At 49.5% G+C, this 27,921-nt stretch overlaps 1 protein-coding gene and 1 long non-coding RNA gene across 5 annotated transcripts in view; one reads left to right on the plus strand and one right to left on the minus strand.

Annotated features, from left to right (window-relative positions):
• Nucleotides 1-27,921, minus strand: part of SYNE3 (spectrin repeat containing nuclear envelope family member 3) — a 102,828-nt gene that overhangs the window by 64,330 nt on the left and 10,577 nt on the right. The gene's annotated exons all lie outside the window — the stretch shown is intronic.
• Nucleotides 20,382-26,861, plus strand: LOC138423472 (uncharacterized). The gene is made up of 2 exons (XR_011250275.1): nucleotides 20,382-20,519; nucleotides 26,262-26,861. It is a non-coding gene; the product is annotated as an uncharacterized lncRNA (long non-coding RNA).

The raw sequence follows: 27,921 nt of genomic DNA on the forward strand, positions 1-27,921 counted from the left end.
AGAATTCACAACGCAAAAATAATTATTATAAAATATTAAAAATAAAAAAATACTAAAAGTCAAATTCATCACACACACACAATCTTATCAACACACTAAATCACAAGATCTAATAACAATGGGCCTAATAACTGCCAGGCTTTTGAAATAGTGATGGGCATAAACTACATTTTGAGATGTCTACTATGACCACAATGCAACATAAAAACATATGTGACAAAGTTATAGCCGGGCTATTAGCAGAGTGGGCTTGGTTTGGGCTTGGCCTCCTGTGCATTGAAGAAACTGCCTCAGTCAGAGGTCAGCAGCAATTCAATCTGTTGCCTTCTATCAGTCCATGGACTTGGGTAAGAATCCTGCTGTAAACCTCACGGCCGACAGAAAGGACAGCCTGTTTCCTTATGGAAATTAAAAAGTTTAAGGCTGGACTTCCCTGGTGGCACAGCGGCTACGAATATGCCTGTCAATGCAGGAGACACGGGTTCAAACCCTGGTCTGGTTAGATTCCACATGCCTAGGTGCAACTAAGCCCGTGAACCACAGCTACTGAAACCCACGTGCCTAGAGCCTGCGAGCTGCAACAAGAGAAGCCGCCGCCAAGAGAAGCCCTCGCATCGCCACAGGGAGTAGCCCCTCTCGGAGCAACTAGAGAAAGCCCTAGCAAAGCAACGAAGACCCAGAGTGGCCAAAAACACTTAATTACTTAAAATTATTATTTTTCTATTAATCATTTATTTGGTTCTGCTGGGTCTTGGTTGCAGCATGTAGGATCTAGTTCCCTAACCAGGGAACGAACCTGGGCCCCCTGCTTTGGGAGCATGGAGTCTTAGCTACTGGAACACCAGGGAAGCCCCAAAATCATTTTCTAAAAAGTAAACTAAAAATAAAATTTTAAACTTGAAAAGTAAATGTGCAGCTCCAGAAAAACCCACTCACAACTGGTTCATGGACCAAGAAGACCTCCCTCACTAGGAAGGTCATGGCCCTCCCTCTGTGACCTCAATGGACTCCAATAAGCTTCTGCCCAGCCCCCATCCCTCCTGGTGGGAACCAGAGGGGGCTTCCTGAACACCACGCCAGCTGGCCCGTGCCCTGTTTACGAGATACAGCGCGACGTGGTCTTCCGACCGACCCCCAAGCCCTGAGCCTGATCCTGTTTCCAGCCTTGCTTCCTACTGTATCTCCTCACAGCAACCCCAGGAAACCTGCGGTTCTTCACTCTGACACAGCCAAGACCAAGACCGTGACCTCTGCTCCCTCTGCTAGAAGCAAGCCCCGTCACCAAAGCCTTGCCTTCTGGCGCGGGGCCCCAGAGCATTCGTGGTCGCCAGCTACACTTTCTGGGCAGGCTGCCTCCCCTCTTGCTGCCTCTCCACCTCCGCGCCCCAGTGCTAGTGAACCGAGTTACCAGCCCTTCACTAACGTCGACTGAAGGAGCGAAGAAGCCAAGGAAACAACCCACAGGCCTGGGCTGAGCAGGGCGAGAAGGCTTCCGAAATGCGGCAGGGAAGGTAGGAGACAGCCCTGGGCTTGCAATCTGCACACTGACCCTGAGCACGTACGTCTGATTCTGGGCCTCGGTGTCCCCATCTGCACACCGTGAGTACTGAACAAAGGGTCTCTGAGGCTGTGGGTTGGAAGGGTCCATGTTACTAAGGTCTCCATGAGCCATGCCAAGTCCAGCTCTGAGCTGGGTCTAGGGACCAGCTTCCACTCTCAGACTGTCAGCCTGGCCTGCGCTCTGGCTCCCCTCTCCAACCACAGAACTCCTCAGCCAGCACCCCTTCCAGCATTTGGCCCCTCTAAGGCAAGCAGAGATAAACTGCAAGGCCTGCCTTAAACTCCCAGGGCTACATGTAAACTCCGAAGGAGATGGTCCTGGGGAACTTTTATATTGGGCTTCCCTGGTGGTTCAGCAGTAAAGAATCCGCCTGCAATGCAGGAGACACGGGTTCGGTCCCCAGGTCAGGAAGATGCCCTGGAGGAAGGCATGGCAACCCACCCCAGTATTCTTGCCTAAAGAATCCCATAGTCAGAGGAGCCTGGCGGGCTACAGTCCAAGAGTCGCAGAGTTGGATTCGATATGAGGGGTGGGGGGCGGAGGGGCATGCTTCTTTTGTAAAGGATCAGGTAGTAAATATCTTTAGACGCTGCAGTCTACATACAGTCTCTGCTACATATTCTTTGATTTTATAGCCCCTAAAAAATGTAAGACTCTTGGGACCTCCCTGGTGGTCCAGTGGTTAAGAAGCCACCTTCCAATGCAGGGGATGTGGGTTCGATCCCTGGTTGGGGAACTAAGATCCCACGTGTCGTGGGGCAACTAAGCCCACACACTGCAACTACTGAAGCCCACGTGCCACAGTGAAGACCCAGCGCAGCCCCCCAAAAAGCAGCCCATTTCACATTCACCACACCAAAACAGACCATCAGCCAAATGTGGCCCATGGGCTAGTTTGCCAACCACAGTTCTGGATGCTCCAAGGCTACAACCAGCAGCCACAGCAGCTACAGCAGCCAGCAGGCAGTTAGCTGGTTAAGCCACCCACAGGCACGTGTCCTGGGATTGGACAGATGTTTGAGGCCAGAAGGACCTATCACTGGTCCTGGTGGTCTTGGCCCCACCCTTCGGGAGCTGTTACCTCTGGCCAGTCACTTAACTTCTCTGAGTCCCCACCTCCTCACTCGGAAACGGAGTGTCTGAGTCTGTTTGGGCTGCTATAATAAAATATCACAGACTGATGGCTTATAAACAGCAGAAATGCACGTTTCACAGTTCTGGAGGCGAGAAGCCAGAGATCAGGGCTCCAGCTTGGTCGGGAGGGTCCTCTTTCTGGTCGAAGACTTACCGTATCTTCACGTGGAGGAAGGTCAGGGAGCCCTGTGGGGACTCTTTAAACGGGCACTAGCCCCATCCACGAGGGCTCCACCCTCACGTTCTAATCATCTCCCAGATGCCCTAACTCCTAACACCATCACATTGAGGGTTAGGATTCCAGGGAGGGGTTGGGAGGGACATAAATATTCAGACCATAGCATGGGAACACCACCTAGATTTGATAAATGAAAAAACCTCCCACCTAGCATCAGGAACACACTCCATCCTTGGAAGCAGTTCTTTTTAACCCCCAATTCCTCTGAGTCAGGTGGAGGGTGTTCCTTCCTTAGGAAGCTGCATCCAGAGAGCAGTTCTCACACCATCCCAAGGCTGGATGTAGGGTAGGATGCAGGTGAGTAGGCATAGATGAATGCATCTGTACATCTCTACAGCTGCTGGGTCCCCAAGATTTGGATGAACCAGGTGGGGCTCTAGCCCAGAGGGTTCTGTGTCCAGTGAGGGGACCACAGTGAGCTTTGAGAGGAGGGGAGTGCAGGCTGAGTGCGAGGCACTGCAGTCTGAGGACACTGGGAAGACTCTGGACACACTGTGGGATGGGGAGGCCGGAGCATGAGAATCAGGGGGAGGGAAGGGGATGGGGGGCAAGAGCCAGATCAGAGCCACATCCAGGCTGGCCCCTGGGGGCGATCGGGAGCCAGCACACACCAGGTTGGGGGGGACGAGACTGATTCTGAGGTTCAGGTGAGTCACCTTTGCCAGGGTAGGTGCAGAAAGAAAGCCCTTGCCAATGCGGTCAGTGGAGGCACACTCGGGGGGGGGGGGGGGGGCGGATGGGGTCAGGCAGAGTCAAGGTGCAGAGTCAAGCAGCTGCAGGAGGCCGAGGACGACGCGGGAAGGCCTCTGGGAGCAAGGGGAGAATTCTCATCTCCCGTGAGTTTGCCCTTCTTGGATTGGCCGAATGGACACAGCATTTAAAAAAAAGGAACTATGCATTTTTCAAACATTTTGGCAAAAACAAAAAAAAAAATGTACTCAGGCATTCTTTAAAAAGCTGTTTCAATTTCCAAGTCCCTTATGGGATGCAGTCCAGCCCTGGGATGTGGCTGCAGGCAGCAAGGGGGTAGGGCTCCGGGTGTGCCTCTGGGCTGTCCCTGGGCAATGAGAGACAGGATGTAGGCCCCTTCTGATTCAGACTGGTGCTGGTCTGCCAAAGAAGACGCTTGGAAAGGAAGCAGCCTTGGTTTTCAGCATCCCGTGTGGTTATCACAAACGACAGCCAGAAGAGAAATGATCTTTCTTCCTTGATGACAGACAAGGCAGGGCGGGGCAGACAATGGAGCAGAGGAGAGGACACAAGGCACGGCATGTGCCTAAATGGATCCCGGGTCAAAGGCACCAGCCTGTGAGATCAGCGCATCCACAGGAGATGGACAACACCCCCACGTGTGGCTAAGGACACAGCTCTCCCAGGAATGGACTGTAAGGCTGTCCTTCAAAGGAGGCCAAGACGATGCCAGAATCTGAGCTCCAGACCTGGGCCATCATGTCAAAAGGGAGAGCTTAGTTAGAGTCTCAGGAAAGGCTCAGGGTGAATGAGGAGGCAAAAATGCTAAAGAAGTGTGTGGCGGATAGAGGGTGCTGGAAAACGTGATGCGGACTTGAAAATTAAAAAGCCAACCTGGGAAGAGAAGGGTGCTGCCATTTCTGTAATGAAGAAAGGCCTACGTTGTGCTGAGCACTTGTCTACAAGTCATCCGTTCGGTCCTCCTGGGGAGGTCACGCAGGAGGCAGCAGAGGTTGAGCAGCAGGGCCTCCTCTGGGACCGAGAGCTTCGGCTGATTAGCGGGGGAGCCTAGGAAGAGCTATATAGTCAAAGCTATGGTTTTTCCAGTAGTCATGTGCAGATATGAGAGCTGGACCATAAAGAAGACTGAGCACCAAAGAGTTGATGCTTTCGAACTGTGGCGCTGGAGAAGACTTGAGAGTCGCTTGACAGTGAGGAGATCAAACCAGTCCATCCTACAGGAAATCAATACTGAATATTCATTGGAAGGACTGATGCTAAAGCTGAAACTCCAATACTCTGGCCATCTGATGCAAAGAGTCAACTCATTGCAAAAGACCCTGATGCTGGGAAAGATTGAAGGCAAGAGGAGAAGGGGACGACAGAGGATGAGGTGGTTGGATGGCAACACCAACTCAATGGCCATGACTTTGAGCAAACTCTGGAGACAGTGAACAACAAGCAATCCTGGCATGCTGCAATCCAGGGGGTCACAAGGAGTCAGACACGACAGCAACTGAACACTGGGAAGAGCTCCTTCCCCGCCTCCCTGTCCACAGTACCTTTCTCTTAGCATCTGAGGGTAGTTGTCGGGCACCTCCTCAGGACCAGGCACTCAGTGGGCACAACCCTAGATAAGAACACTGAGGCTGGAGTGACCAGGCAGGGGCCCAGGCCCATCGGGGCAGCATTGAGATTTGAACCTTGTTCTGTTGGATTCTAAAGCCCATGCTCATCTCATCTCACTAAACCATCCTGCTTCTAAAACCAAGTCCAACTCTACTGCATGTCAGGGCAGCTGGCAGAACTGTCCCGGGAAGGATGACGACTCTGGTTGAGCAAGGTCCAACTAGGCAAGGTGAATCCATTCTGAGTCCAGTTGCAAACCAGAGGGACCTGGCGACATGCAGGTAAAGGAGCTGAGAAGTTACCAGGAGACAAAGGGGAGCTCGCGTGCCATTCAGTGATCCAGACACTCTAAGAATCCTGCCTAAGACCTAGTCAAATCCCTGTAGCGCATGACACCAGACCCCTCCCAGGGAAGAGAGGGGCAAAGTCAGGTTCCCAGAGTGAACTATTGGTTGACTATTATTTGGCTGACTTTATGGTCGACTATTATTTGGCTGACATTATTAGTACCATTTTATAAAGCTAGAAACTGAGACTCAGTAAAGCAAACAGCCTGCCAGAAAGTGGTGGACCCTAGATTAACAATAATAATTGTAACAGCCCACATGTGTCTTGCATTCTGTACGTGCCTGCATCTGTGATAAAGGGCTGACACTTATTCATTCATTTATCCTACAAAGACCAGTGAGACACTTATCCCAACTTTATAAGGAAAGTGTTACTTGCTCAGTCGTGGCTGACTCTTTGTGACCTCATGGACTGTAGCCCACGAGGCTCCTCTGTCCATGGTGTTAATATTTTCCAGGTAAGAATACTGGAATAGGTTGCCACTTCCTTCTCTAACACAGGGATCAAACCCGGGTCACCTGCATTGCAGGCAGATTCTTGACCATCTGAGTCTGAGGATCAGTGAGGATAAGTGTTACTAAGAACAATGCCCAAAGCCAAATGGGTGTTAAATATTGAGGGCAGGACTGGAACCCAGAATGGCTGCGTCCAGAGCCTATGTTCTTAAACACCATGGTGCCATCTAGCTTCTATGCCCCTGCCTGTGCCCCCCAGAACCTCTGAGGTCATCTTCTACAAGCATCTGAGCTCCAGGAAGCAGACTGCAGTGTGGAAATCTGGGCCTCTCAGCTTGAGAATTGAGACCTGGAAATCACAGACTGAGGCCTGAACTGCCGGGCAGCCCCAGTCCCATGGTGCCCAGTCACTCTGGCCCTCTGCCAATCCAGCTGCCCCCTGGCATTCAGCTCTAGAATGCAGAAACTTTAGGATACAGACCCGAGTAAACCCCAGCTCCCACGGCAGGACCTAGAAGCAGTTAGAGCCTGTCATGCCTCCTCCACCAACCTGGCCAGGGGGCCCCCCCGACAAGCTGACCCGGAGCCCTGGCACGGGGCTCACTCCCCTTCCCGTGCCACGCTCGCCTTTCCCGTGACTCACTCCTGCCCTGCAACACAGTTTCCGCCCTGTGCGCTCCCACTCCTCTCACATTCACAGATGGAATTTCAGGAAACCAGCAGGCAGCCGGTTTTAATCCCCGAGCCTCTTCCAAGTGGATTCTGGGACCTCTTTTTTGTTTACTTATTGTCAGACAATGTTGCAGAGAGGCCAGAGCTCAGAGCATGGTTCAGAGCACCAGGGAGGTCCTCGGCCCTTCTCTCTCACCTGGCATTCGTGGAAAGGTGATTCTGAGAGCAAGTGTGTAAAAAGCAGGAGCTGGAGGGACTTCCCTGGTGGCCCAATGGTTAGGAATCTGCCTGCCAATGCAGGGGTCACGGGTTCAATCCCTGGTGGGGGAAGATTCCACATGTCTGAGGGCAACTAACCCCGTGAACCACACCTACTGGATCTGCGCACCTAGAGCCTGTGCTCTCAAATAAGAGAAGCCACCACAATAAGAAGTCCGCACGCCACAACCAAAGAAAAGTCCACGCGGCAACCAAGACCCAGGGCAGCCGTAAATAAATAAATATCAGGGGCCAGAACTCTCCACAGCAGCTCAGTGGGTCACTGGACCAGGAATTCGCACATCATCTTATTGAAACTTACAACCAGCCTCCATGGTAGCTGAATCTAGAGTTGGGAACAATTGCTGGGCTTTATCCCATCAGAGGTAACCACCAGCTCGGGGAGATTGGGGACTGGATGGATCAAAGCCACACAGACTGCAGGGCTCCACAACCCATCCACGTCCAGGGCGTTGTAAATGTTAATACAAGAAACGTCATTTAGGAATAGGGTTGTGGGGTCCACTTTACAATTCTAGCCGCAAAGGGGACAGGCCGAGTTCCCACAAAGGGGACTGCTTTCAAGACAAGTGCTCTGGCATCACTGATAAATGGTGATTGGTACCACCGTTCTCTGGCCCACCTCCTTTCCCAGGCAGCTGACTATAAAACAGTATGTCCTATCACTGAAATTAACAAAGCCCAAGCATTCCATCAAAAGGCACAGTGTGGAGGACCGAGGGTTTCCACTCAAGAAATGCTGGCCTGCTGACCTGCCAACGCATGGTCAAATACGCACCTCTGGGAGGGAAGAGAATGCGCAGGGAAAGCATGAGAGAATGAGGGACAGAAGGCTGGACTACCCAGAGAGGAAAAGCGTCCCTGGGCAAACCAGCGGCTCCGAGGGGTGGAGCTTCGTATCCTCAGGCCAGGTGTGATTGGCTCAAACTGCCGGGAGGGCAGCCAATCAGGGGGTGCGAACCGGAGGGCTCCCTGCGGGGATCCTAGAGAGCATCCCACCTGCTGCAGCGTGGCGACCAGAGGACGGGGAGGCAGAGACTGGCCATCAGCTGCGGGTCACAGAGCGGCGGTGAGCAGGGCGTCAGGGGACTTAGTCTGGGCCTGGCAAGGACCCTGAGTGTCGCAGACCGCAGGCATGAGGGTGGGCAGGCCAATCAACGCTGCCCATTTGGACTCTGATTTGGAAACAGGAACTTTGGGTCAGTTTTGGTGAGCTGGTTTTGGCCACACTGTGGGTCGTGGCCCAACCCCAGGCCTCGGCAGTGAAAACGGCCTCAGCAGTGAAAACCCTACCTTCCCGAGTACCCTGTAGATGGGCTCTCCAAGGGCCTAGAGAGAGGGCTCCATCTGGCCCGTGGCCAGGCGCATCCCAGGTACCGCCCCAGCCTCCAAGGCCCCCTGCCTGGAGAAGACCCGGCCAAGCGAGTGGAGAGCTTCCAGGATGCGATGTTGGCCCCTTGTCCCTGCGCCTCCCCTCGCCCTCCTTCCCCACTGGCCCAGGGCAGTGTTCTCCGTGGCAGCGTGGCAGTGACAGACGCTTAAGACCCCCACCCCGACCCCGCCGCCACCCCCAGGCCTCTCTCCTATTGGCCCTGGGAATCGAGAGCCCATGCCAAGCCCCCAGCGCCTCATGCCTTCTCCTCACCTCAGGTAGGAACCTTCCCCCAGGAGGGGCGATTCCAACAGTCACCCCTGAACGCCCCAGACTTGCCCTACCTTCCTGAGCAGCCAAGGGAGCGGGTTCAACCACAATGACCATACACACTTCCTGTGGCCCTCAAACCTGGATAACACGTCAACAGACCTAAATGTCCTTTGACAGATAAATGGACGTGGATAGAGAAGACGTGGGGTATACATATCATACCTAAATCTACATATGCCATAGGGCATTACTCAGTCATAAAAGAGAACGAAATCATGCCATCTGCAGCAACGTGGACCTAGAGATGATCATATTAAGGGAAGTAAGTCAAAGAAAGACAAATATCATACGATATCTGTTATATGTGGAATCTAAAAAATGACATGAACGGACCTATCTACACAAAAACAGACTCACAGACACACTTGCAGTTGCCAAGGAAGGAGGGGGGGGCGGCTGGGGAGGGAGTCTGGAGTCAGCAGATGCAAACTATTATGTATAGAATGGATGAACAGCAAGGCCTCACTGTGTAGCACAGGAAGCTAGAGTCTACATTCTGAGATAAACCCTAATGAAAAAGAATATTCAAAATGTATAGAAGCAAAACCTGAACCCTTATGGCAGAAAGTGAAGAAGAACTAAAGAGCTTCTTGATGAAAGTGAAAGAGGAGAGTGAAAAAGTTGGCTTAAAGCTCAACATTCAGAAAACTAAGATTATGGCATCTGGTCCCATCACTTCATGGCAAATAGATGGGGAAACAGTGGAAACAGTGGCAGACTTTATTTTTCTGGGCTCCAAAATCACTACAGATGGTGACTGCAGCCATGAAATTAAAAGACACTTACTCCTTGGAAGGAAAGTTATGACCAACCTAGACAGCATATTAAAAAGCAGAGATATTACTTTGTCAACAAAGGTCCATCTAGTCAAGGCTATGGTTTTTCCAGTGGTCATGTATGGATGTGAGAGTTGGACTGTGAAGAAAGCTGAGTGCCGAAGAATTGATGCTTTTGAACTGTGGTATTGGAGAAGACTCTTGAGAGTCCCTTGGACTGCAAGGAGATCCAACCAGTCCATCCTAAAGGAGATCAGTCCTGAATATTCATTGGAAGGATTGATGCTGAAACTGAGGCTCTAATACTCTGGCCATCTGATCTAAAGAACTGACTCACTGGAAAAGACCCAGATGCTGGGAAAGACTGAAGGCAGGAAGAGAAGGGGACAACAGAGGATGAGATGATTGGATGGCATCACCAATGAGTTTGGATGACATGAGTTTGAGCAAGCTCCAGGAGATGGTGATGGGCAGGGAAGCCTGGGGTGCTGCGATCCATGAGGGTCACAAAGAGTTGGACACAGATGAGCAACTCAACAATAACAACAAACACACTTCAACTGTATAATTTGATAGTTTTAACATCAGTTCAGTCGCTCAGAGTCCAACCATCTCATCCTTTGTTGTCCCCTTCTCCTCCTGCCTTCAATTTTTCTCAGCATCAGGGTCTCTTCAAATAAGTCAGTTCTTCACATCTGGCTAAAGTATTAGAGTTTCAGCTTCAACATCAGTCCTTCCAATGAATATTCAGGACTGATTTCCTTTAGGATTGACTGGTTTGATCTCCTTGCAGTCCAAGGGACTCCCAAGAGTCTTCTCCAGCACCACAGTTCAAAAGCATCAGTTCTTCAGTGCTCAGCTTTCTTTATGGTCCAACTCTCACATCCATACATGACCACTGGAAAAACCATAGTAGTAGTTAGTAGTTTGTTGCTCAGTTGTGTCCGACTCTTTGCGACCCCATGGACTGTAGCCTACCAGGCTCCTCCCTCCATGGGATTCTCCAGGCAAGAGTACTGGAGTGGGTTGCCATTTCCTTCTCCAGGATAAACCATAGCTTTGACTAAATGGACCTTTGTCGGCAAAGTAATGTCTCTGCTTTTTAATATGCTGTCTAGGTAGGTCATAGCTTTTCTTCCAAGGAGCAAGCATCTTTTCATTTCATGGCTGCAGTCACCATCTGCAGGGACTTTGGAGCCCAAGAAAATAAAGTCAGTCACTGCTTCCATTGTTTTCCCACCTATTTGCCATGAAGTGATGGGACCAGATACTATGATCTTAGTTTTTTGAATGTTCAGTTTTAAGCCAACTATTTAACATATATACCTTTTAGTTTTAACATATATACCTTTAAAACCACCACCCCAATCAAAGATAGCAAACACCTATCACCACAAAAATTTCCTGATCCCATCTAATTACCCCTCCCTCCTGCCCATACCTTGCTCCAGTCAACCACTGACATGCTTACGGTCACTAGATGTTAGCTCAAATTGTTTGGAGATCTTTACATAAACGAACGTAGTGAGTGGGACAGGGGGTGTGGTTTTGGCTTCTTCAACTCAGCACAATTACTTTGAGATTCATCCATGCTGTTGCCTTGTATCAATGGTCCACTCTTTTCCATTGCTAAGTAATATTCCATAGCATCCAGAGACGTGTTGATCGACTGTTTTTGCTCTTACAAATAAAGCTGCTCTGGACACATCTGTATAGACATACTCTTTCATTTCTGTTGCAAAAATACCTAGGAGTGGAGTGACTGGATCTGATGGCAGGTACACGTGTACGTTTTTAAGGAACTGTCACACTATTTGCCAAGGCGGCCACACCACTCTTCACTCCCGCCAGCAGTGTGTGAGAGTTCTCATTCCCACAGAGCCCTCAATGGTCAGTCTTTTTCATCTTAGCCCTTTTTAACCAGCCGTGATATCTCACTGTGCTTTTAATTTGCAGTCCCAAACGGCGAACCATCTGATTGCCTTTTATGTTTGTTCTTTAGGACAGCGGTTCCCAACCTTCTTAGCACCAGGAACTGTCTTGTGAGACAGTTTTTCCACGGGCCTGCGTCTGGGGATGGTTTGGGGATAATTCTTACAAAGAGCTCGCTACCTAGATTCCTCGCACTCGCAGTTCACGGTAGGGTTTGAGCTCCTGTGAGAACCTAATGCCTCTGATATGACAGGAGGCGGAGCTCAGGCAGTAGAGTGGTTGGGGAGCAACCTTAAACAGAGGTGAAGCTTGCCGCCACCTGCCACTCGCTTCTTGCTGGGCTCCTAACAGGCCGTGGGGCAGTAAGGTCCGTGGCCTAGGGGTTGAGGATCCCTGCTTCAGGACAACTTCCTAAGCTCCAGACTGTGCTCAGCACTTCCCAGGCACCTCCTCCTTTAAGACTACTGGTGTGCCCAGCGCTGGGCCTGCTGGATGGAGGCTGAAGGAGTAAGGAGCTGAGTGATGGGGAGACACAAGCCAACAAAAACCTGCTCCAGTTTCAAGGGCGCTGCCAGGAGTGTGGAGAAACAGATAAACAGAGTCCTTCACGTGTGCATGCGGCTCTCAGAGCATCCCTGAAGTGCTTCCATGCGCCCCTAATTCCATGCTTCTGTGGGTCCCTGGTTCGAAAGGAACCCGGGTGTCTGCTCAACAACTCATGTGGCTGCCATGGGGTCTCCAGCCGCCATGGGGGCTCTTAGCATCAGCGATGGAAATCAACAACTTCCACGGAACTCTCAGGCTGCTGTTCTCATTTGAATGTGAACTGTTTCTGGGACCGGCCCCTGATCATCTTGATCACTGCTGTCTTGATCAGGGTACTTGAGATGGACACTCACACAGAGTCAGTGCTCACAAGTATACATGAGCAGATACGTAAATCTGGAAAATATCAAGACTAATATTTACCACCTTTGGCTCTTCGTAGGAAATTGGTAATTGCTAGTTCTGTTCTTTTTTATTAGAAAGAAGTGTGGAGCCAGAAGGAGCATCTCTCTAGCCTTATTTGGTTCTTGATACACTCATGCTTCAGATTCAGGGAGACTGGAGAAAGGCAGGGATCGGGGGAGGGTGGACATCAGCACAGACTGCTAACCCCCTATCAGAGCCTTCCTTCAGGCCACAGCTGGAGACAGAGTGGGCCCCAGGATGGGATTAGGGAGCCCTGGGTCCAATGCAGGCTCTACCACCCACCAACTCCCAAACTCCAGCCTCCCTGTTGGTCAGTCAAGAGCAAGAACTGACTTGCATGCCATCAGAGATGTGGGAGCTTGAAACTGAAAAGTTGTTTTGAATACATCCAATTCACCTCCAGACTTTTTTTTTTTTCTTTTTAACAGAATAGCAGTTAGGAAGGAGAAATATATGCTTCCAAGAAGCCCTGCTGTATTCAAATACACAGAACTATAATAATGATCCTCAGGCAACCTGCAGGCTAATTGTACCAAGTTATCATGTTACAGCGTATAATAACCAGGGGCTATAATATGAAGTAGGCTTAGCATATTGGAGTCAGTGCTACACTGTTCCAAGCTCCAAGCTACAGTTCCAACCTGTAATAACCAGAGACCTTAATAAGAACCGCCTCTTTGTGCCAGGCCATGTTCTAAGATATGTAATGTTTTAGAAAGAAATAGCCTACCAGGAAGGTACTATTATAGGCCCCATAGTGTAGATAAGCTCCAATACTTTGAAATTTTCAGTACTTTGGCCACCTGATGTGAAGAACTGACTCATTGGGAAAGACCTTGATGCTGGGAAAGACTGAAGGCAGGAGAAGAAGGGGAAAACAGAGGATGAGATGGTGGGATGGCATCATCAACTTGATGGACATGAGTCTGAGTGAACTCCAGGAGTTGGTGATGGACAGGGAAGCCTGGTGTGCTGCAGTCCATGGGTCGCTAAGAGTAGGACACAACTGAGTGACTGAACTGAACTGATTGTAGATAAGGGCTTCCCTGATAGCTCAGTTGGTAAAGAATCTGCCTGCAAAGCAGGAGACCCCAGTTTGATTCCTGGGTCAGGAAGATGCTCTGGAGAAGGGATAGGCTACCCACTCCAGTATTCTCAGGCTTCCCTTGTGACTCAGTAAAGAATTCGCTTGCAAGCAGAGAGATGTTAAATGCTTTCCCCAAAGCATCCAGAGTGGGATTGAAACTTGAGCAGCTTGGCTTCAGAGCCTCCCCGCAACACCTTTCTTAAAAAAAGTTTCATTTTATACTGGAATATAGTTGATTAACAATGTTGTGTTGGTTTCAGGTGTACAGCAAAGGGATTCAGTTATACACACACACGTATCTCTTCTTTTTCAAATTCTGTTCCCAGTTAGATTGTTAGAGAATATTGAGCAGAGTCCTCTGTGCTAAATAGTAGGCCCTTGTTGGTTTTCTGTTTGTTTGGTTTTTTTTAAAGCAGCGTATACATGTTCATCCCAAACTCTCAGTTTACTCATCCCCGCCCAGAGCCTTCCCTTTAACCATAGTGCCTTGCCTGGAGACAAGTGGTCAGCAGCCGCCTGGTCAGGGCCTTAGGGCTCCTTAGATGATGGTAAGAAACAGCTGCTGCTGGGTGGATGAAAGGGCTGTGACATATACTCTACAGCTCATCCTACTGTTCCCAGATACCGCCTAGAGCAAACGTTCACATCTGGGCCGGGCCTGTGGCCCAATCCGCTAAACCGAGTTTTGCCATCCGCCCCTGCCCCTCCTTGCAGCTGCAGCCCTTGATAAACAGCGCCAACCAGCTGGCCCAGCTCAGCTCCATGCCTGTTGTTGATGTTTGTCTTTGCATTAGACTGCTGCTCTCAAGGGCGGAGGCCATGTCCCACCCGCTCTGTATACCCAGGGCTGAAGGATAACAATGATGCTTACTCAGTGAGCCTGAAACTAACTTTCTTGGAAAAAACAAGGTTGGCTCCCATGAGGTCAGACCAGGATAGGGAGTTCCTGAAACTGTCCCAAGAGGCTTAGCGATAGACACCTCCAGGAGCCGGTGAAAAGTACTGCGGAAACCTCCCTGCATTTCACCATGTAATAACTGGACCACTTCTTGGGAATCTTCTTATCTAGCTGTGCCATTTTACAGATGGGGAGACTGAGGCTTAGAGAAGGAGAGAGACTCACCCAAGATCTTGCCGTAGCTCAGTGGCAGAGTTATGGCCAAGACGCATCTTGGTATAAAAACATCCTGGGATCCTGGGCCTCTGAAGGAAACATTACATTTCTTCAAAATAACCCACAGCTAAGTAACAATCAGCTCTCATATTTACAGACAATTCATTTGCAACAAGTGTGCCTAGACAATTCAGTGGGGAAAGACTAGTCTTTTTAATGAATGGTGCTGGGACAAATGGATATCCACATGCAAAAGAATGAACCCGGATCACTACCTCACACTATATACAAAAATTAACTCAAAATAGATCAAAGGCCACATTGTAACAGCCCCAACTATAAAACTCACAGAAGGAAACATAGGCATAAATGTTCATGACCTTGGATTAGGCAATGATTTCATAGAAGTGACACCAAAAGTACAAATAACCAAAAAAAAAAAAAAAAAACAGACAACCTGGACTTTATCAAAATCAAAAACTTTTGTGTTTCAAAGGACACCATCCAGAAAGTGAAATGACAACCCACGGAATGGAAGAAAATTTTTGCAAATCATATGCTAGAAAGACAAAAACCCAATTATCAAATAGGCAAAAAATCTGAATAGACATTTCTTCAAAGAAGATGTACATATGGATAGTCAATAAGCACATCAAAAGATGCTCAATATCATTAGCCATCAGGGAAATGCAAATTCAAACCAAAAGGAGATACCATTCACTCCAGTAACACTAGCTATAATCAAAAAGACAGACAATAACAAAGTATCGGTGAAGATGCCGAAAGTGAAACACAACTGCTGGTGAGACTATAAAAAGTACAGCCACTCTGGAGAACAGTCTGGAAGCTCCTCAGATGATTAAACATGGAGTTAGCACATGACCCAGCAATTCCTCTCCTAGGCATACTCCCGAGAAATGAAAATATATGTCCCCCAAAGACTTGTACACAAATGTTCATCAGAACCAAAAAAGTAGAAACATCTCATATGTCCATCAACTTACAAATGGATTAATGTGTTATATTCATACCAAGGAATATTACTCAGCAATAAAAACGGAATACTGTAGTGATGGGGCTACAGCATACAGGAACTTTGAAAATATGATGCTAAACCAGAGAAGCCGATCACAATTCAGTGGACCACGTATTGTATTCTTTCACTTATATGAAATGTGTAGAACAGGTCTGCAGAGACAGAAAGAAAATGAGTCCAGCCTAGGGCTGGAGTTGGGTGGGTGGAGGCATGGGCAAACTGGGGGTTGTATAGGTTTTTGGGGGGAGGTAATAAAAATATTCTAAAGATGATTGTGGTGATGTTTGTACAGATTTGTGAATATACAAAGAGGCATCAAATTGTGCACTTCAAATGTACCCATTTAAATTGTATTTTGAAATATATATCAATAAAATTATTTCTTTTCTTAAAGAAACAATCATGACTTCCCTTGTGGTCAAGAGGTTAAGAATCTGCCTGCTACAGAAAACAACAAAATTCTGTAAAGCAATTATCCTTCAATAAAAAAAAAATAAATTTTTAAAAATGGTGAAATCCATCAAAATAAAAAAGAATCCACCTGCCAATGCAGGAGACACAGGTTCGATCCCTGATCCCGGAAGATTCCACGTGTTGAGGAGTAGCTAAACCCATATACCACAGCTAGAAAAAGACCATGCAGCAACGAAGACCCAGTTCAGTTCAGTTCAGTCACTCAGTCGTGTCTGACTCTTTGCGACCCCATGAATTGCAGCACGCCAGGCCTCCCTGTCCATCACCAACTCCCAGAGACCCAACCCAGCCAAAAATAACGAAGTAAATTTAAAATAAAGCCAACCTTAAAAAAAAAAGACAGAAATGTAATGTTTAAAAAAGGACACCATGTCAGAGAGGCAGGTGGGGGGAGCCTGAATAGCTCAGGATTCAAAGGGGTGCACCAACTTCACTGTGGGCGCTAGGGAGCTGGTGAGGGTCTGTGAGCAAGGGAGGGGCAGGCTCTGGTCAGTGACAGACTCACAAGCAACAGAGGGCAGCCTTTGACCAACTATCTGGACACAATATTGCTCTGAAAAGGCTCCTAACAACCTGGCACCTTCATTCACCTGCTAGGAAATAACCCTGTGAAGTGCCGTAAACCTGTGAAGTGCCGTTTACTCCCAGGCATTGTTTTTATTGGAAACCTGCTCCTCGACAAAGAAACCAGAGTTCAGATCCAAGGATCTTTTCCTACTAGCAGCTGACTCCAACTGTAGCATCTGATGAGCGGTGGGGGGCAGCTGTCCCTCCCCAGGGTGTCTGTCCCCGACGCCGGTCCCCACGGGCCCCTCCCAGCAAAGCCCCCAGTTGCTTACCACACCCAGTGCTGTTTGGTGGGTAACCAGGATTCCGCCTGCTCCCCCTCATCCCCACCCCAGGTCATCCGTGACCCTATGATTGCGCTTGGGTAAATGTCAAGGTCCTCATGAGTCTTGACCTTTGGATGACAAAGGAAGCCCCTGTGTGTTGGGGAAGATGTCACCCAGAGTTCCCATGTATAAGGTACCTGCTGAGTGCTAGGCACTGGGCAGATGTGGTGCGTCAATTACCCACCAACCTCCAAGGAAGGGGCGACCGTGTAACCTCACAGATGGGGAAATTGAGGCTCAGAGGGGCCAGCTCTCGGGCTCAGGCCAGACATCTACTGAGGCGGGAGCGAGTCCAGGCCTGTGGGGCCCCGGCAGCTGTGCCATACTGCAAAGTGACTCGCAAAAGGAGGAAGTGAGTCAGGAAGGCGAAAGAAGTGGGGGTTCCTCTTTGAGTCAGAGCAGGATGGCCCATCCCACACTCGAGTGGTGCGGAGGTGGGCGTGGGGGTGAACCCCAGTGGATCAGACCGACGAGGCACCGAGCCCAGGCTGGGCCCGCTGAGCACACCTGAGATGGAGCACAAGCCAAGAGCTATGCCTGGCTTGCAGGGGCTTCGATGGGCCTGGTGATGCCAGGCCTCTCAGTGTAGGCTCGAAACAAATCAGATCAGCAGGGACACCAGCCAGGCTGCGGGGGCCTGGCCTAGGCTTCCAGGAACTGGCCGAGAAAAACTCAGCTCTCTCTGGCTTACCCCTCTTTATGTCTCTCACTCCATCCACCCGTGGGTGATGTTGACAGTTGTGCCCTCAAAGGACCCGAGTGAGCAAGCAGAGGGAGGCCACCATCTCATCTCACCCAGAACCACGCCCGGCCGATTGCTCTCTGCTCCAGAGCTCGCGAGACGCTCAATTCATTTAATGACAAATCTGGTTTCAATGCCTGCTCTACACCAGATCCTGTGGTTGGTGCTGAAAATCAGAGCAGTGAACAGAACCAACCAGATCCTGTACCCTTGGGTGACCTGATAGCTCAGGTTGGAAGGTAGGCACAGCGTTCAGAGTGTTCTCAACACACGAAGTCTCCCTCCTGCCCCCACCTCCCCTCCAATCTCTGCAGCACAGCATTTCTCAGCCTGCGACCCTCTGAAATCCACCAGCTCACTTCCCAAACATCCCGTGAGTAGCACTCACTAAATTCACTTTTCAAAATGTCTCTGTGGACCAGAGGTTTTAACCTGCCTCTCCCAACAACCCCGGGTTTCCCCAGAGGCTCAGTGGCAAAGATTCCACCTGCAACGCAGGAGATGTGGGAGACATGGGTTTGATTCCCAGGTGGGGAAGATCCCCTGGAGGAGGAAGCGGCAACCCACTCCAGAATTCTTGTTGGGAAAATCCTATGGACAGAGGAGCCTACCAGGCTACAGTCCATGGAGTTGCAAAGGGTTGGACACAACTGAGCGACTAAGCATGCACCCCCCAAAACAGGTGGAACCCCTGAGTTGGGCTATGTAGGCTCCGTGGGCCCCTAAAATTTCACACAGCATTTTGCATTTATGTTTGTTCTCCTGGCAAGATCTACAGGTCCCATCAGCTTCCCACAGTTCCCTGACTAGGGCTACACCCAGCCCCTGGTGTTAATTATTAACATTTCTCCTTGTAAATGACCCAGAATATTCCCTGGAGAGGATGTCACAAACTTTCCTTAACCATTGCCATTTTGCTGGATGGTTACGTCCCATTCTGGTTGTTCCTCTCAGTTCACCTAGAACACTTGGCCAATTTATCACCGATTTAACGTTTGCGCAAGATCAGTACTCTTTTGGCCACAAAGGAGAGCCTCATCTATTCTTGTATTATCCCTCCCAAGTGGCATTTTTCTGACCAGAAATCATCTTTTCCTTCAGGGTCAGTAGCTGGGCTTCTTTTGGGGGCTGTTTTCCACTAAGAAACAAAGTTTGTGGTCACGTGGCCGTAGCTGCCTGGCCTGTAATAAGGAAGACCAGGGGCTAAGCAAATCTGAGTGATGTGGGGTGGGCCGGCTGGGCTGGGCCGGGCAGGGTGGGGCTCGCTCCTGGTGAGTCACTGGGCTGGACATCCCCCTCCACCCCCACACAGCCACAGTCACAAAGGCCTGCCTCACCCAGGACTCTTCCTAACAGCTGCTAGGAGCATAGCCTCAGAATCAACTGGCCAAGCAGATTCAGACCCAACTCTCCTGCTGAAAAATAAGGCAGATTTGATTCTTCTGACTTCACTTTCCCATCTGTGAAATGGGAGTAATAATTGTATGAACTTCTTATCATTGGTCTGATTGAGTATTATTGATAAACAGTGCTGGTAAGCAGTAGGCATTATTTAAAGTGTTTTAGATAAGTACAAATCTGCAAATTGAGGGGGGAAAAGATGTCATTTAACTGTCCCAGCAAAAGGAAAATGGTTAAGGGAATTTGGTGACATCCATCCCATGGAATTTTCTGGGCCATTTACACTGAGAAACATGATATGAATGCTACTGCTGTGTCTGAAGAGGAAAAAGATCACACTGTACTATTTCAGTGGCCGAGACATGGAAGAAACCTAGATGTCCATCAACAGATGAATGGATAAAGATGTAGCATACATATGCGCACAGACACACACCCAGACACAATGGAATACCACTCAGCCATAAAAAACAATGGAATAATTGTTGGCTCAACATGGATGGACCTAGAGATGATCCCACTGAGGCAGACAACAACAAATTCCAGGTGAGATCACTTATACATGGATTCTAAAATACAACACAAATGAACTTACTTACAGAACAGAAATAGACTCACAGATCTAAAAAAAGAAACAAACTTACGGTAACCAAAAGGGAAAGGGAGGTAAGGAATAAATTAGGAGTCTGGCATTAACAGATACAAACTACTATATATAAGATAAATAAGTAACAAGGTCCTACTGTATGGCACAGGGAACTATATTCAGAATCTTATAATAAACTATTGATACAATGGCAAAGAATATGAAAACACATATATATATTTTTATATATACATAGGTATATACACTGGAGAAAGAAATGGCAACCCACTCCAGTATTTGTGCCTAGGAAATCCCATGGACAAAGTCTGAGCCTGGTGGGCGACAGTCCATGGAGTCAGAGAGTCAGACACGACTTAGCAACTGAGCACCTGTATCTGTGTGCGTAACTGAATCAATCACCTTGCTAACTAACACAGAACTGTAAATCAACTATACTCCAATTAAAACTCTTTGCCCTCTGGACCAGGGGTTGCAAACTTTTTCTGTAGTGGGTGAGATGGTAAATATTTTAGGCTTTGCAAAGCCAGATGGTCTCTGTCACAATTATTCAAATTTGCAGCTGTCGTGTGAAAACAGCCAGACAGTATGTAAATGATGAGTGTGGCAGTGTTCCAATAAAACCTTGTTGACAAAATCATGCAGCATGTGGACAGTGGGCTGCTGTTTGCCAACACTTGCTGTGCGAATTATACAAAAACTGTGTCAAAAAAAGATAAGGATTGAAAGGAAAGCAGAAAAAAAGGAAGAAGTTCTCTCAGAGCACTGGAACCACAGGTACATTTTTTACATGTCAATTTCTTTAAGGCTGTAGTAGCCATTTTTAAGAAAATTAAAAAAAACTTTAGAGCTGGGTACAAGCTATCAATAGCAAGAAATTAAGAGATTTCACAGTTCCATTAGACTTTTAAAAATAAGTTTAAATGGGGAAGCCCAGCTTTCATATTAAGCTGCACAGAAAAGGTGGTCTATGAAGTACGGCCAGTATGGAACTGAATCTAGCTTCTCCATCTTACTAGCTGTGTGACCCCAGGCAAGCTTATCATCCTCTCTGTTCCTCTGTTTCCTTGTTTATAAAGTGAGGGTATCAATGGCACCAACAAGCATGCAAAGGCCTAGCACTGAGCCTGGGGCCCAGTAGACCCTCCATATAAAGCATCAGCTCTCACATCCACAGGACTCACACAGGCCAGATTGCGCTGACCGTGGTCTTTATCATCCCCAGGAACGAGGTATGCTTTACTTCCCAACTAAGGAAAACCCCTCCTATGGTTTTCAGGTTTGGTTTACAAAAGGATACAGAGCAACTTGAACTCCACTTTCATTTAATAAATCGTACCCCACAGGACTTCCCCTGGCAGTTCAGCAGTTAAGACTGCCTTCCAAGGCAGAGGGTGTGGGTTTAATCCTTGGTCAGGGAGCTGAGATCCCAGATGCCTTGTGGCCAAAAAACCAAAACCAAAACATAAAACAGAGGCAATTGTTGTAACAAACTTAACAGAGACTTTAAAAATGGTCCACTTCAAAAAAACAAAAAAACTTAAAAAACAATTTTTTTAAAGTAAATAGCACCCCAGTTGTGAGAAGAACAGTCTAAGGAAGGCAGCTGGTAATAGTTAATTAGTGTTAGTTGCTCAGTCATGTCCAGCTCTGCGACCCCATGGACTGTAGCCCTCCAGGCTCCTTTGCCATGGAATTCTCCAGGCAAGAATACTAGAGTGGGTTGCCATGCCCTCCTCCAGGGGATCTTCCCAAACCCAGGATCGAACCCAGGTCTTCTGCATTGCAGGCAGATTCTTTTACCGTCTGAGCCATCAGGAAACTGGGTTTGTTCCAAATGGGAGTTTTCAGAGTAAGTGAGTTCTTGGAGCAGCACTGGCTGAACCCAGGGGAGACCCACGGCCCTGTAGGGGCTCAGGCACCAGCATGCCTCTTCCTGGCCAGCCTTGAGGAGGCAGAAGGACCACAGCCCTCTCTTTTTGGCATCTAAGGCTCAGAGTCAAAGGCCTTTTTAAGTTAATCCCTCCAGGGCTCCGCAGCCCACACCTGAGAAAGTCCGCAGCGTGTCCTGGGAAAGTTGTGGTCCTTCTCCATCCATCTCTGCAGCCTCACCTCCCACTGCCTCCCACCTCCTCTTTCGGAGCCAAAGCTCCCCGGGGCTCCTTGTACACACCATGTGGCCTCTCCCCTCAGTGCTCTTCTTTGCCTGCTGGCATTCACTCATCAGCTCCACATCACTACCTCCAGGAAGCCCTCCAGGATTTTTTCAGAGAGTAACAGGCTGAGAACTAACACTGTTGAGCATCTTCCAGGTGTAAGTCCCTGTGCCAGGCGTTCGCACACAGCTCATGGAGGTCTCCCAACTCCTCTTAAGTAAGAATGACGGTCTTCTTTACATAAAGAAATCAAGGTCCTTACATGACCTGCCCAAGGTCACACAGAAGGCAATAGGGCTGCCTCATTCTCCCCAACAGTCCTTCAGCAGAGCCCGGGAGTTTAGAACTGTCTCCCTTCTGCCGGAGCTGCAAGGTGGTGTCCGCTGAAGAGTCCAGAAGAGCCATCCTCTGCACCACGAACCCCTGCCTCGTGTGCAGATGCCTTAGAGCACCCTGAGACCTTCCTCCAGGAGCCTTCGCCTCCCTGGAGTCTAAGGTCAATCGTTAGCAGGCTGTGCAGATTATAATTAGCACAGGCCGGGTCCTGCCAGAGCTTCAGACGCCAGGTTCACAACGTGTCTCTGTGAAGCCAAGGGCATCAGCCTTGGGGACTCACTTGTTCCTCACTCTCTGGGGGAAAGGGCACCATGAGGGGGTCACCTGCGGGGGTTAGCCAGGTCCATTGTAGAGGCAGAGGTGCCCCCTTGGACGTCAGCACCAGGAACTACCAGCACCCCGGGAGAAGCCACGGGGGGCTCTGGAGCAGCGTTTCTCCCGGGAAAGGGGTGCTTGGCACTCCTGGACTCCACTCCTCCCGCCCAACGAGCCTGTGTCTGGGGCTGAGCTCCCCATCAGTCCCAGCAGACAACACCCTACTGTGGTGTGCAGTGCCAGACTTCTCTCCCTCCTTATGCCCCTGATGCAGGGGGCTTAATCCCTCTCCCCAGAAGAAACTGGGCTCTCTGACAATCCCTTAGCAGAGCCCCTGGTCCTCCTCCTGCTGCCAGGCAAGGTCCCACACCCAGCGGGGGGGAGGGGTGGTCAGCATGTGAGCCTGGCTCTTTGCACTCCCACTGCAAGGGCCCAGGGCAGACATACGGGGCTTCCCCCACCAGGCACAAAAACACCACGTGGCCTTCTAAACTGCGTTTCCTTCCTCTTGCACAATGCTAGCTTTGGTAGATTTTTTTTTCCCTTTTTTCCTTTTGGACGTTTACTTATTTCTTCGGTTGCATCGGGTCTTAGGGCGGCAGTCAGGATCTTCGTTTCATCATGTGGGATTTTTCTGTTGCAGTGCATGGACTCTCTAGCTGTGGCTCTCGGGCTTAGCTGCTCCACAGCAAGTGGTACCTTGGTTCCCCGATCAGGAATCAAACCCACATCCCCTGCGCTGCTAGGTGGATTCTTAACCATTGGACCAACAGGGAAGTCCCCTTTAGTGGATTTTCTTGCACGGACTGATAGCCTACCAGGTTTGCATGAAAGGCAAATGCTACCCTCCTGAGTAGACCACGCTCAACAGTAGGGCTGCCACCACCCAGGGGAAGGTGCATCCTTTCTGCGTCCATGGGAGGCAAGCCACACATGCTGGGCCTGAACCACTTCCCCTCCACGGACCTGCGGCCTCCAGCCCACCAGCAGCTGCCCAGGGCTGGGTGATGCCGCTTCTCCTTTGCATTTTGTTCACAGCAGGTGACCTCCTGATAGGGTCTGTTTACTTACTGCTTGCTGGTTGAAGGTTGATGATTCTAGAACCTACTAGAATGTAAGTTCCATCAGAGCAAAATATCCAGTTGTGTCCATTCTTCCATCCCTCTGTCTAGCATAGCATCTGGTGTGCAGTAGGCGCTCAGCAAGGAGGTGGTGAGTGAATGAATGAATCTCTGCTCTGTGTATTCAGCGCCCTTCGTTTGTCCAAGAAACCTTTATAGGTGCCAAGTGGTGCAGCAGAGAAAACACGAAACTAGGATTTTCCCCTGGGGAGCTCACCACGTGTGTGTGGGGGGAGATGAACGAACAGAGAAATTAGGGGGTTAACCTTCTGCTCAGAGGGTACACAGCATGGTAAGACTGCCGAGGGTGGGAAGGGCATGCAAGACAGGGAACAGCATGTGCAAAGTAGCAAAGCATGAACTGGCTTCCAAGTAATGTCTTTTCTTGGCTGTGCTAAGTCTTCGTTACTAAGAGCAGGCCCTTTCTAGCTTTGGCAAGCAGGGGCTGCACTCTCGCGGAGCACGGCTTTCTCACTGTGGTGGCCTCTCTTGCTGCGGCTTTAGGGCACACAGGCTTCAGTAGCTGTGGCACGTGGGCTCAGCAGCGGCGGCTCCCAGGCTCTAGAGCACAGGCTCAGTGGTTGTGGCCCACAGTCTTAGTGACCCCTCAGCATGTAGGGTCGAACCTGCATCCCTGCCTTGGCGAGCAGATTCTTAACCACTGGACCACTGGGGATGTCTGCAGCTGAGTGCTTTGTCCCCAGCATGGAGGAAGTGAAGGCAGAGACCCTCAGCTCTCAGTCCTTCATCCCTATAGCATTTACTAACCGCTCTGTGCACAGGGACAGACAGGGACCACCGGAGGACGGGGTGGTTCCTGCCTTCCTGTGCTCACAGACTTGGGGACAGCAGAGTCCTTCATCTTTTGTGCACAGGGGCTCACTGTCCATCATGACCCAGGCTGCCCAGAGCTGCAGTCAGGATGGCAGAACTCTGACTAACTAGGGGGACCCACCCATCCTGGTTTGCATAGGGCTTCCCTGAAACTCCAGGACTTTGGCCACTTCGTGCGAAGAGTTGACTCATTGGAAAAGACTCTGATGCTGGGAGGGATTGGGGGCAGGAGGAGAAGGGGACGACAGAGGATGAGATGGCTGGATGGCATCACTGACTCGATGGACGTGAGTCTGAGTGAACTCTGGGAGTTGGTGATAGACAGGGAGGCCTGGCGTGCTGCGACTCATAGGGTCGAAAAGAGTCGGACACAACTGAACTGAACTGAACTCCCTGGCTTTAGCCCCTAAAGTCCTGGGTCCCCGGAGACCCCTCAGTCCTGGGCAAACTGGGAGCAGCTGGTCACACTTCCACCTTTATGTCCCCTCCCAACACCGCTCCCCCTACATTCCCGATACCCTTCCCCCTCTCAGCCACTGACAGGTGGCGGCTGGGTTTCCAGCAGCCTGTGTCAAGGGCAGCTTTTCTCCAGGTAACAGAGAGGGAACAGAGGGCACAGTGATGGGTGAGTCCAGGTCCTCCCTTCTCTGATCAGCCCACCTCCCCCAGGGGCTGCAGGCTCTCGGATCCCTTCACTGTTTCCCTTGTCTGAGCTTTATCTCCAGAAGCCTCCCGATCCAAGGTCAGGCTTCCTCCCTAGCCTTCCTCTGTGAGCTCAGAGACCCACACCCACGGTAAGCGCCCGATGCACGTGCTAAGTTCAAGCAACAGGCAGCTAATGTTGCCTTTTCTATCATCATTTTACAGAAGTGAAAACTAAGGCATAAAACTGGTCAGGAACCCACCTCTGGTATTTACTTCCCAAGATCCTGATGATTTCATTTTTCATCCAGCCTTCCAGAACCTTCCCCACTAGCTCTGTAGAGCCACACACCACAGATGCTCTCTCCCAAGGGGACTCAGAAAAATGTAAAAAGTCTTGCACGGATGCCTATTTCCAGGCTGGGGCTTCTAAACCAGAGCTCCATGCAGAGCAACAACATTCCCCCTAAGATATTCACAGAGCCCCTCAGCCTGGTCCCTCCCCAAGCTGCTGGAGGGCTGTGAGGTCCCCCAAATGAGGCTGGTCTCCCCAAGAATCTGAGGCACAGTGTGGAGAAGTTACAAGAGTCCAACTCTAAAGGAAAAGATGATTAAATTAACCACATCCAACAAGACCCTCAAGAAACTAGATTTATTCTCTGCTCTGGTCCCCTGCAAGGGCATCGAATAGAAAAAGCTAGATCTTTCAAGACACCATCTTCTAGCTCTACCATTTATTATTAGCTCGCACCCTTGGACGAGCTCTGTAACTTCTCTGGGCTAAGCCACCTGCCCAAGTTTCCACAGCCAGCCCAGGAGTTCCCCCATCAGTTTCCTCCCCTCTTCATGCTAGACCTGATATTGCTGACAAACGAACTAAGTAACTAACGCTCGGGCTCCTCCTCCATAAAGTGCCAAATAAAATCTACTGTGCAGGGTTGCTGATAAAGGAATAAAGTGTCCCCGGCCACCTGTACTCTTGAACTCCACGGAAGTGAGAGGAAACAGCTAAGGCTAACCTTTCTGAAGGGTGTGCTCTGTGCCAGGAGTGAGCTAAGTCTTGTAACACTTATTTCCTTAATGTGATTGTTCTCACTACTATCGTCTCTCTACAGATGAGACTACTGCGGCTCAGAGAGGCCAAAGCTTTTGAGTGTTTTTTAAAAGGCTTTAGCCTTGAGATACTGAAACACCCACCGGGTGGAAGAAGTTAATTCCACGATGACCAGACTGTATCCATGACAGAAGCTGATCTATCTTCCACAATTCCCAGTACCAACCTCAAGAAAATGTGAACAAACTGGGAATTCCCTAGTGGCCCAGTGGTTAGGACTCCACGCTTTCACTGCCAATGATGTGGGTTCCATCCTAGTTGGGGAACTAAATTTCCACAAGCCGTGCAGCATGCCAAAAAAAAAAAAAGAAGAAGAAAGAGAAGAAAGAAAAGGAGAACTGACCTTGGACCTGAAAATTAACTGTACTTTAATCAGTCAAGATAATGCTGATCAGACCATCCCATGACCACTTTCAAGATGACTGTCAGAGCTGACTGTACTATTCTGCATGTAGCTCCTGACCTCATGTGCACCTCTGAAACTCCCCTTTAGAAGTTTCCACCCCTGGTTGACTAGGGGAAGTCAGTTCTTTGGGACATGAGTCCACCTTCTCCCCAGGATTGCTGGTTTCCTCTAAAAAGTATCTTTCCTTTTATACAATATCTGTCTCTCATTACTGGATTCTTCATCGATGAGCAGCTGAACATGAGTTTGGCAACAAGATCATGGTAAGTTTGCACTTACCAGGTTTGTGTAGCAATGTCTCCAGGAAAACAGCCTTGGTGGAGTGCTAGGCCTGGGTTCAATTCTTGGGTTGGGAAGTTCCCCTGGAGAAGGAAAGAGCAACCCACTCCAGTGTTCTTGCCTGGAGAATCCCATGGACAGAGGAGCCTGGCAGGCTACAGTTCATGGGATCGCAAGAGTCAGACACGACTGAGCACTATCTTCATTGGAGTGCTGGACAGGGAGTTCCCCAGCTTTCCTCTAGGACTGAGGGAGGTAGTGATGGACACGTGCATTGGAACAGAGCACTGTCTGGGGGTGCCACGGAGTAAAGGAAGACGGGGGACCCTTTCACTATGCATTGTCACCCTCCAGTCCACTCCCCCGTATGAAACTTCCAGGCCATCTGTCCATCTTTTTAGGCAGCTATGGTGAGTGTCCCTTGGACCCATCAGAGTGTCAGGCCTTGACGGGCCCTTGGAAGTCATTTAGTTCCATGTTTTCACACATTTTGGCCATTTGTACATCACATCCATGCTTTGGGCTACATCTGGGGATGCTTGCACTATTATTTTTTCCATTCATTTGTAAAACACTTAACCCACTGAAACTTAAAATTACTTTAAGAGGGGACCTTTCATTTTTACTTTAAAAGGAAAGCCAGGGTGACAGTCAATTGGCATGTATAGAACATCAAAAGGAATAAATGCAATGAATATAAACACTTTATATAATTCTATCTGGTAGTCAGGGCATGGAGAGAGATGGACACGTGTCAGAGAGGTGTCAGGCCAGACCAGCTCCACACCGAGATGGTCTCCGTACAAAATCCAGTGCTTCCCAACCATTCCAGTGCAACAGTACCACATGGGGAGCTTTTACTAAATACAGATAAGCAACCCCAAGTCCACAGAGTCACCCATTAGCCTCGGGTGGCATCCAGGTGATTATAAGAACATCGGATAATCAGAAAGATGAAAAGTCAAAAGGAAGATGG

The sequence above is a fragment of the Ovis canadensis genome, chromosome 18 (genome assembly GCF_042477335.2).
Source record: "Ovis canadensis isolate MfBH-ARS-UI-01 breed Bighorn chromosome 18, ARS-UI_OviCan_v2, whole genome shotgun sequence".
Lineage (NCBI taxonomy): Eukaryota > Metazoa > Chordata > Mammalia > Artiodactyla > Bovidae > Ovis > Ovis canadensis.